The 11,137-nt window shown below is 49.9% G+C and overlaps 1 pseudogene; it reads left to right on the plus strand.

Annotated features, from left to right (window-relative positions):
• Positions 1–11,137, plus strand: part of LOC147098100 (scavenger receptor cysteine-rich domain-containing protein DMBT1-like) — a 72,571-nt pseudogene extending 61,434 nt beyond the window's left edge.

Here is an 11,137-nt window from a genome sequence, read left to right on the forward strand (position 1 = left end):
CTTTCCTATTTTTCCTGAACACCTTATATCCAGGATTATTTAATACCCAATCCTGCCCTTTTTTGAGCCAGGTCTCCGTTATTGCCACGACATCAAATTCCCATGTGGTTGTTTGTTCTTGCAGCTCACCAACCTTGTTTAGCATGCTTCATGCGTTTACACACATGCACTGTAAACCTGTCTTACACCATCCTAGAAACATAGAAGATAGGAGCAGGCCATTCGGCCCCTCGAGCCTGCTCCGCCATTCAATGAGATCATGGCTGATCATCCAAATTCAGTACCCTGTTCCTGCTTTCTCCCCATATTCCTTGATCCCTTTAGCCTTAAGAAATATATCCAACTCCTTCTTGAATATATTTAATGAATTGGCATCCATTGCCTTCTGTGGTAGAGAATTCCACAGGTTCACCACTCTCTGGGTGAAGAAATTCCTCTTCATCTCTGTCCGAAATGGCTTACCCCTTATCTTTAGACTGTGACCCCTGGTTCTGGAATCCCTGGCCATCGGGAACATCCTTCCTGCATCCAGTCTGTCTAGTCCTGTTAGAATTTTATGTTTCAATGAGATCCCTTCTCATTCTTCTAAACTCCATCGAGTATAAGCCCAATCGACCCAATCTCTCCTCGAATGTCATTCCTGCCATCCCAGGTATCAGTCTGGTGAATCTTTGCTGCACTCCCTCCATGGCAAGAACATCCATCCGCAGTTTTGGTGTCCATACTTAAGAAAGGACATACTTGCTCTCGAGTCAGTACAAAGAAGGTTCACTCGATTAATCCCGGGGATGAGGGGATGGACATATGAGGAGAGGTTGAGTAGATTGGGACTCTACTCATTGGAGTTCCGAAGAATGAGAGGCGATGTTATTGAAACATATAAGATTATGAAGGGGTTGGATCGGGTGGATGCAGGGAGGATGTTCCAGATGATGGGTGAAACTAGAACTAGGGGGCATAGTCTTAGAATAAGGGGCTGCTCTTTCAAAACTGAGATGAGGAGGAACTACTTCACTCAGAGGGTGGTAGGTCCATGGAATATGCTGCCCCAAAAAGCGGTCGAAGATACATCATTACATAAATTTAAAACAGAAATAGACAGTTTCCTAGTAGAAAAGGGAATTAAGGGTTAAGGGGAGCGGGCAGGAATTTGGACATGAGTCTAGGTTCGGATAGGTCATGGCCCTGTGGGTAGCGGAGCGGGCCCAGGGGCCGTGTAGCCTGATCCTGCTCCTGTTTTCGTGTGTCTAATGCTGTTAGATTCAGGAGATAGTCCTGTCATAGTGGATTGGCGGTTAGGATCAGATCAGCCATGATCTTATTGAATGGCGGAGCAGGCTCGAGGGGCCAATTGGCCTACTCCTGCTCCTATTTCTTATGTTCTTATGTTCTTATAAGGTGACCAAAACTGCACACAATACTCAAGGTGTGGTCTTACCAAGGCCCTGTACAACTGCAGCAAGACATCCTTTTTCTTATACTTGAACCCTCTCACTACGAAGGCCAACATACCATTTGCCTTCTTAACCGCCTGCTGCACCTGCATGCTTACTTTCAGCGACTGGTGCACAAGGACACCCAGGTCTCGTTGCACTTCCCCTTCTCCCAATCTATTGCCGTTCAGTAATAATCGGCCTTCCTGTTTTTGCCACCAAAGTGGATAACCTTGCACTTATCTACATTATACTGCATCTGCCATGCTTCTGCCCAATCACCCAACCTGTCCAAATCATACTGGAGTTTCTCGGCATCCTCCTCATAGCACACTCGCCCACCCAGCTTTGTGTCATCTGCAAACTTGGAGATATTACATCTAGTTCCCTCGTCTAGATCATTAATATATATTGTGAATAGCTGGGGTCCTAGGATCGATCCCTGCAGTACCCCACTAGTCACTGCCTGCCACTCAGAAAAAGACCCGTTTATTCTAACTCTTTGCTTCCTGTCTGCCAACCAGTTCTTTATCCAAGTCAGTACCTTGCCCCCAATCCCATGTGCCTTAACTTTACACGCTAATCACTTATGCGGAAACTTATCAAAAGCTTTCTGAAAGTCCAAATACACCACATCCACTGTTTCTCCCTTATCTATTCTACCAGTTACATCCTCAAAAAATTCCTTAGATTAATCAAGCACGGTTTACCTTTTGTAAATCCATGTTGACTTTGTCCGATCCGGTCACTTTTTTCCAAGTGCTCTGCTATTACATCTTTTACAATGGACTCTAGCATTTTTCCCACTGCCGATGTCAGGCTTACCAGTCCATAATTCCCCGTTTTCTCTTTGCCACCTTTTTTGTATAGTGGGGTAACATATAGCTACCCTCCAATCCATGGGAACTGTTCCAGAGTCTATCGAATTTTGGAAGATGACCAGCAATGCATCTACTATTTCTAGGGCCACTTCCTTAAGTACCCTAGGATGTAGATTATCAGGCCCTGGGGACTTATTGGCCTTCAATCCCGTCAATTTCCCTAACACCATTTCCCTACAAATACTGATTTCTTTCAGTTCCTCCCTCTCATCAGACCCTATGTTCCCCGACATCTCTTGGAGGTTATTTGTGTCCTCCTTTGTGAAGACAGAACCAAAGTATGTATTTAATTGGTCAGCCATTTCTTTGTTCCCCATTATAAATTCCCCTGATTCTGAGTGCAAGGGACCTACGCTTGACTTCACCAATCTTTTTCTCTTCAGATATATGTTGAAGCTTTTACAGTCAGTTTTTATGTTTCCTGCAAGCTTACTCTCACACTCTATTTTTCCCCTCTTTATTAATCCCTTTGTCCTCCTTTGCTGAATCCTAAACTGCTCCCAATCCTCAGGTTTACTGCTTTTTCTTGTCAAATTATATGTCGTCTTCTTGTATGTTATGGTATCCCTAATTTCCCTTGTTAGCATTGGTTGAGTCACCTTTTTTGTTTTATCCTTATGCCAAACAGTAATGAACAAATCCTTTGTTCTCTCTTTGTCTGACCCCGCGTAATAAGAACATAAGAAATAGGAGCAGGAGTCGGCCATTTGGCCCTTCGAGCCAGCTCCGCCATTCAATAAGAGCATGGCTGATCTTCTACCTCATCTCCACTTTCCTGAACTATCCCCATATCCCTTGATTCCCTGAATATTCAATAATCTATATAATCAAAATACCTTACTATTTCTTACTCTCGTGCTACCTGCCTCTCCCAATCATTTGAGCACTTTATTTCCCCTTTCTAATGTTACATCCGGGTGTCCACCCCCCTGCCAAATTAGTTTAAACCCTCCCGAACGGCACTAACAAACCTCCCCTCGAGAATATTCGACCCGGCTCTGTTGAGGTGTAACCCATCCGGCCTGTACAGGTCCCACCTCTCCCAGAACCGGCCCCAATGCCTCAGGAATCTGAAGCCCTCCCTCCTGCAGCATCTCTCCGGCCACGCATTCATCTGCTCTATCCTTCTATTCCTGTACTCACTAGCACGTGGCACCGGGAGTAAGCCGGAGATCACTACCTTTGAGGTACTGCTTTTAAATCTCACTCCTAGCTCCCTGAAATCTGCCTGCAGGACTTCATCCCTCTTTCTACCTATGTCGTTGGTACTGATATGGACAACGACCTCTGGCTGTTCACCCTCCCCCCTCAGAGTGTCTTGCAGCCGCTCAGTGACATCCTTGACCTTGCCACCAGGGAGGCAACATACCATCCTGGAGTCACGTCTGCGACTGCAGAAACGCCTGTCTGCTCCCCAAATGATTGAATCCCCTACCACTATTGCTCTTCCACAGATTTTCCTCCGCCCCTATGCAGCTGAGCCACCTGTGGTGCCGTGGACCTGACTCTCCCCAGCAGAACCATCGCCCTCACCCGCACTCAGAACAGAATACTGGTTGGAGAGCGCGATGCACTCCGGGGACTCCTGCACTACCTGCCTGGTCCTCTTCTTCTGTCTGGTGGTCACCTATTCTCTCTCTGCCTGCGCACTCCTTACCTGCGGGGTGACCACCTCCTGAAACGTGCTGTCCACGTCGCTCTCAGCCTCGCTGATGCACGCAGTGACGCCAGCTACTGCTAAAGAACCAAAACCCAGAGCTCGTGCTCCTCCAGCTATGACACTTCCTGCACACATGGTTGTCCAGGACATGGGAAGCATCCTGGAGTTCCCACATGGCACAGGATGTGCATTCCACAGAACCGAGCTGTCCTGCCATGCCTTTATTTATTCGACTAATAACTAACTTTGACTAAGATGTATCTAATTCAAGTTATTAATATAATGTAGGAATGTCTAGTTCCTAACAAAAGACTGAGGTCCTCTCAGGCGATCAAATAAATGAGGTTTAAAGAAAACTAACAGAGTTTAATGGATAACTACAGGAGAACATCGAATATAGGTCTAGTCAGTTTGGAGGCACCACGAGGACTGCTTGGGCGGTCCTGTGGCTGACTTCATGACGTCATCACGTTTTTCCCGCCGGTGGGGGATCACGTGATGGACGGCGTGACGTCACCTTGTTTACCCGCGCTATTAAAGTGGTCGCGCTCTGCACATGTAAACAGTAAAAACAAAGATACAGACTCAGGCCGTAGCTAACAAATTGTTAAAGGGAATTATATACAATTGATCGGAGTCCCTTAGTGGCCCCACCACATGCGCCCCCCCCCCAAGAATTGTCTTTAACAGCAAAAGTCAAACGGCGAGGAGGACTGACAAGCCTATCAGAGTGACTTCTGTAGCCTTGGAGTGGAAGCGGATGGACGGCGGGCGAGCTGGCGGTCGGTTGCCTTTGATCTGGCATGGCGGCTGTGGGCGGTCGGCCACGTTTTGGCAGTTGTGCGATCTCAACCGGGCGGTCAAGGTCCAAATGTGCCGGCTTCAACTGGTCAACCGAAACGTGGTCCGGTTTACCTCCGATATTGATGGAAAAGATTTTGTCTCCTGCCTCTATGACGCAGAAAGGACCAGTGTAAGGGGGTTTGAGCAGATCCCTATGCGCATCGTGGCGAATAAAGCCATAGTCAGCATTCTTCAGTGCAGCTGGGATGTGTGAGCTCCAGAAGCCATGATGCGATGTAGGCACTGGCACGAAACAGCCGGCTGCCTTCTGGTGGCTGGTGAGTTGCTGGGATGCGGACCATGACTCTGTCGGAGCCGGGAGGAAATCCCCTGCTATGTGTAGCGGCTGGCCATATACGAGTTCCACCGAAGATGATTGAAGATCTTCTTTAGGTGCCGTACGAAGACGCAAAAGGACCCATGGAAGCCTGTCCACCCATCCCGTGCCTTGAAGGCTGGCTCGCAGAGGCCGTTTGCTTGTGGATGGTAGGCAGTTGTGCGATGTATCTTAACACTGAGCCCCTGAGCCACAGCACTCCAGAGCTCAGAAGAAAACTGCGGGCCATGATCAGACGAGATGTCCGCCGGTACCCCGAAACGGGCGACCCAAGAGGAGATGAATGCCCTGGCGACGTCTGCAGAAGTGGTGGATGACAGAGCAACCGCCTCAGGCCATCTAGTGGTGCGGTCCACCTTTGTAAGAAGATGAGTAAACCCGTGCGAAGGAGGAAGTGGCCCCATCAGGTCCACATGCACATGATCGAACCTACTTTCCGGAACAGCCAAGGAGGCCAATGGAGCCTTGACGTGATGCTGCACTTTGGCTTTTGGCAGACCACGCAGGTGTTGGTCCAGTCGCGGACATCCTTGTGCATGCCCCGCCACACGAATTTGGACGACATCAGCCGTTGTGAGGCCTTCATGCCTGGGTGCGACAAACCGTGTATGGCGTCAAATACTTTTTGGCACCAGGCGACCGGCACGATAGGGCGAGGATCTCCTATGGAGACGTCGCAGAGTAGCATGGTGCCTGCGGCATGGAATTTAATGTCGGCCACTTGGAGGCTAGAGGGGCTAGTTCTGTAAGATTGGTCCTCCGGATCCGAGGCTTGATCTGCAGCAATGAGGGCATAATTGACGCCGAGCTGGGCTGCATGAACGGTCGCGTATGAGAGGCAATCCACCACCAGGTTGTCTTTTCCAGACACATGCTGAATGTCAGTGGTGAATTGTGAGATAAACGACAACTGACATTGTTGCCGAGCTGACCAGGGTTCAGCGGTCTTGGCCATAACGAACGTTAGTGGCTTATGGTCCACAAAAGCCATGAACGGACGTCCCTCTAGCAAGAAACAGAAATGGCGGATGCCCAGAAAAAGGGCCTGCAACTCCCGGTCGAAAGTGCTCTATTTCCGTTCGTTCCGCTGTAGTTGACGGCTGAAAAACAGCAGCGGTTGCCACGTCCCATTCACCCACTGTTCCCGCACTGCGCCAATGGCATAGTCTGATGCGTCAGTGGTAAGGGCGATGGTGGCCCCTGGCATCGGGAGCACCAGCATGGTTGCGTTGGCTGATGCGCCTTTTGTGTCGATGAACGCCCGGTCCATGTCGACCATCCAGCTAATCGGATCCTTGCCGGACTTGCCCTTGAGGGCCTCGTACAGGGGCTGCATGAGCAAAGCTGCATTCAGGAGGAACCGGTGATAAAAATTAACCATCCCGAGGAACTCCTGCAGGGTCTTGACAGTCTGCGGGTGTGGGAAAGAAGTAACCGCCTCCACCTTCATTTGCAGGGGAATAGCGGCGTCCGATGTGATGCGGTGGCCTAAGAAATCAATCTGCTGCAGGCTGAACTGCCAATTGGCCGGATTGATGATCAAGCCGTGTTGACTAGGCGTTATAAAAGATGTTATAGCAGAGCACTTGGAAAGCAGTGACAGGATCGGACAAAGTCAACATGGATTTACAAAAGGTAAATCATGCTTGACTAATCTACTGGAATTTTTTGAGGATGTAACTGGTAAAATAGATAAGGGAGAACCAGTGGATGTGGTGTATTTGGACTTTCAGAAGGCTTTTGATAAGGTCCCGCATAAGAGGTTAGCGTGCAAAATTAAGGCACATGGGATTGGGGGCAAGGTATTGACTTGGATAGAGAACTGGTTGGCGGACAGAAAGCAAAGAGTTGGAATAAACAGATCGTTTTCTGAGTGGCAGGCAGTGACTAGTGGGCTACCGCAAGGATCGGTCCTAGGACCCCAGCTGTTCACAATATATATTAATGATCTGGACGAGGGAATTGGATGTAAAATCTCCAAATTTGCAGACGACAAAAAGCTGGGTGGGAGGGTATGCTGTGAGGAGGATGTCGTGAAACTCCAGTACGATTTGGACAGGTTGGGTGATTGGGCAGAAACATGGCAAATGTGCTATAATATGGATAAATGTGAGGTTATCTACTTTGGTGGCAATAACAGGAAGGCAGATTATTTTTTGAATGGCAATAGGTTGGGAGAATGGGAAGTGCAAAGAGACCTGGGTGTTCTTGTTCACCAGTCGCTAAAGGAAAGCATGCAGTTGCAGCAGGCGGTTAAGAAGGCAAATGGTATGTTGGCCTTCGTAGCAAGAGGGTTCGAGTACAAGAACAAGGATGTCTTGCTGCAGTTGTACAGGGCCTTGGTGAGACCGCACCTTGAGTATTGTGTGCAGTTTTGGTCACCTTACCTGAGGAAGGACGTTCTTGCCATGGAGGGAGTGCAGCGAAGATTCACCAGGCTGATACCTGGGATGGCAGGAATGACGTACGAGGAGAGATTGTGTCAATTGGGCTTATACTCACTGGAGTTTAGAAGATTGAGAGGGGATCTCATCGAAACCTATAAAATTCTGTCAGGTCTGGACAGACTAGATGCAGAAAGGACGTTTCTGATGGCCAGGGAGTCCAGAACCAGGGGTCATAGTCTAAGGATAAGGGGTAAGCCATTTAGGACTGAAATGAGGAGGAATTTCTTCACCCAGAGAGTGGTAAATCTGTGGAATTCTCTGCCACAGAGGGCGGTGGAGGCCAGTTCATTAAATATATTCAAGAAAGAGTTGGATATATTTCTTGAGGCTAAAGGGATCAAGGGGTATGGGGAGAAGGCAGGGACAGGGTCCTGAATTTGGATGATCAGCCATGATCTCATTGAATGGTGGAGCAGGCTTGAAGTGCCGAATGACCTACTCCTGCTCCTATATTCTATGTTTCTATGTTTAAAGAGGGTGCTTAAATGGCAGATGTGCTCCTCCTTGTTAGGGCTGGCGATGAGGATGTCGTTGAGGTAGACGAACAGAAAATCGAGGTCCCGCAGCACGGAGTCCATCAAGCGCTGGAAAGCCTGTGCCGCGTTCTTCAATCCAAACGGCATCCGCAGGAATTCAAACAGGACGAATGGGGTGATGACTGCAGTTTTCGGGACATCTTCTGGGTGTACGGGGACCTGGTGGTAACCACGGACAAGGTCGACTTTTGAAAAAATGGTATTTCCTGCCAAATGGGCCGCAAAGTCCTGAATGTGAGGGATCGGGTACCGGTCAGGAGTAGTGGCGTCGTTCAGGCGTTGGTAGTCACCACAAAACCACCATCCTCCGCCAGGTTTCGGAACAATGTGGAGAGGCGAAGACCAGGGACTATTCAACCTGTGACTAATCCCCAGCCGCTCCATCGTGTCAAACTCTGCTTTCACAGCCGCGAGCTTGCCAGGTTCGAGGCGCCGGGCCCGTGCATAAACCGGAGAGCCAGAAGTGGTGGTGTGATGTTCGACACCGTTTCTCGTGGCCGTGGAGTAGAAAGTGGGTCTGGTCAGGTCTGGGAAATCGAAAGGAGTCAAGTGAAGTCATCTGGAGGTGGGAACGCACAGGAGACAGTGCTCGGCATGACATTACCACGGTACCACGGGATGGAATGAAAAGTGGCCGCATTGATCAACCGGCGGTGACTTACATCCACCAGGAGGCCGTTGGTGCACAAAAAATCTGCCCCGAGGATGGCTTGAGTGGCGTTGGCCGTGATGAATTCCCAGTAAAACCGCTGGCAGCCGAAACACACTTGGACCCACTGTCTTCCAAAAGTCCGAATGTCCCCGCTATTAGCCGCCTCGAGGGAGAGGCCGTGCCCCCCAGCTTGGATATCAAGATTTGACGCGGGTAGGATGCTACACTGCGCACCGGTGTCACAGAGGAAACGTCGACCAGGTAGGGAGTCGGTGATGAAGAGGAGTTTTCCCGAATTTCTGATTGCCATCGCAGCCGTGGGCGCTCGTTATAACCGGTCCTCCATCGCCAGGGCTGCCGGTGGGGTTTTTTTGAGCGAAAAGCTGCAGGGAGGGCAGCAGCATCTTGCTTTCGCGCCAAGACGGGCGTGGTAGAAGCACAAACCCGCAGGTGGAGGGGCTGGAGCAGTGTCCATGCGGGATGGGCGTCTTGTGGTAGCACAGTACTGCTGCGTCACCGCAAAAATCTTGTCTGCTTCGGCAGCAAGCTCAGCGCAGTCTGTGACTTCAGACCAGGCTTGGGCAGCCTGAACTTGTTCTGGTAGCTGTCTGAGGAATAGTTCCCTGAAGAGGAAGCATTCCGGTTCAGAGCCCAGGAGCGTGAGCATTTGGCTCATGAGCTCGGACGGCTTTGAGTCCCCGAGGCCGGGCATAGCGAACAGCCGGCGGGCACGCTCCGACTTCGTGAGCCCGAAGACTTGTAACAACTGCGCCTTTATCGTTTCATACTGGCGATCTTCTGGCGGATTACCAAGCAGCCTGACGATCCGCGAGGCTGTGGCGCTGTCGAGGGCGGAGACCACGTAATAGTAATGGGTCAGATCCGCAACGATGTTCCTGATTGTGAACTTGGCTTCAGCCTGGATGAACCACGCAGCTGGCTGCTGCTCCCAGAATTGCGGTAGCTTCAAAGCAACGGCGTTCGTATTCATGTTTCATACTTCTGCAAAAACCATTCGCAAAAGTCGGGGTCACCAATGTAGGAATGTCTAGTTCCTAACAAAAGACTGAGGTCCACTCAGGCGATCAAATAAACGAGGTTTAATGAAAACTAACAGAGTTTAACGGATAATTAGAGGAGAACATCGAATATAGGTCTAGTCAGTTCGGAGGCTCCACGAGGACTGCTTGTGTGGTCCCGTGGCTGACGTCATGACGTCATCACGTTTTTGCCGCCGGTGGGGGATCACGTGATGGACGGCGTGACGTCACCGCATTTACCCGCACTATTAAAGTGATCGCGCTCTGTACATGTAAACAGTAAAAACAATGATACAGACTCAGGCTGTAGCTGACAAATTGTTAAAGGGAATTGTATACAATTGATCAGAGTCCCTTAGTGGCTCCGACACAATAATATTGTAGCGGTACCACCGAGTGTCCCTTACTGTACATAATTCTCTTTAACGATGTAAAGATAGAGTTTGCATGTACGGTGCTTTGCCCCTTTAAGACTGTGGGCAAACGCGATGACGTCATGTCGCACATCACGTGACCACCCGAACGCGGGTAAATGCGATGACATCATGTCGCACATCACGTGACCACCCAAACACGGCCAAACGCGATGACATCATGTCGCACATCACGTGACCACCCCAAGCACGGGAAAACACAATAACGCCACGACGCAAACGACCGGACTGCCTAGTCAGTCCTCGTGGCATCCCCGTTCGGTAAAGACCTGCTCCATGGCTCTCCTGCATCGATCTTTGTTGTTTTCTGGAATTCATCTAATCCTACATTAAAGACCTGTTTGATTGATCTCCTGAGTTCGACCTCTGTTATTAGTTAGGAAGACCACAATTCCTACATTAGTGACCCCGTCTTTTTGAATGTTTTCTCAAAGGAAGCCCAGCATGGAGGTAATCCCGCCGACACCAATTCCTACATTGGTGACCCCGTTTTTCGTGAACGTTTTTCATGAAAGCAGCGCAGCCGGACCCCGATTTTGGTGAACGTTTTTAACAAAGGAAGCACGCCACAGAAGCAAATGCCATTTCGCTAACGCTACCGCAGTTCTGGGAGCAGCATGCGCTCTCGTGCTTTATTCTGGTAGAAGCCCCGTTCTCCCTGTGCAACATCGATGTGGCGCAGACCACGTACCTGTATACGGTCTCCGTCCTCGACAGCTCGACCGCCTCTTGGATCATCCGTCTCCTCGACAACCCCCAACGGAACAGCAAGTATGCAACCCTCAAAGCGCGGGTACTGCAGGTTTTCAGGCCCACAAGATCGGAGAGCACCCTGGCGGAGATGCCACGAGGGCGCACTCCTCGCAACCCATGA

This window comes from Somniosus microcephalus, chromosome 30 (assembly GCF_052327205.1).
Source record: "Somniosus microcephalus isolate GS21.2 chromosome 30, FLI_Smic_1.0, whole genome shotgun sequence".
Classification (NCBI taxonomy): domain Eukaryota; kingdom Metazoa; phylum Chordata; class Chondrichthyes; order Squaliformes; family Somniosidae; genus Somniosus; species Somniosus microcephalus.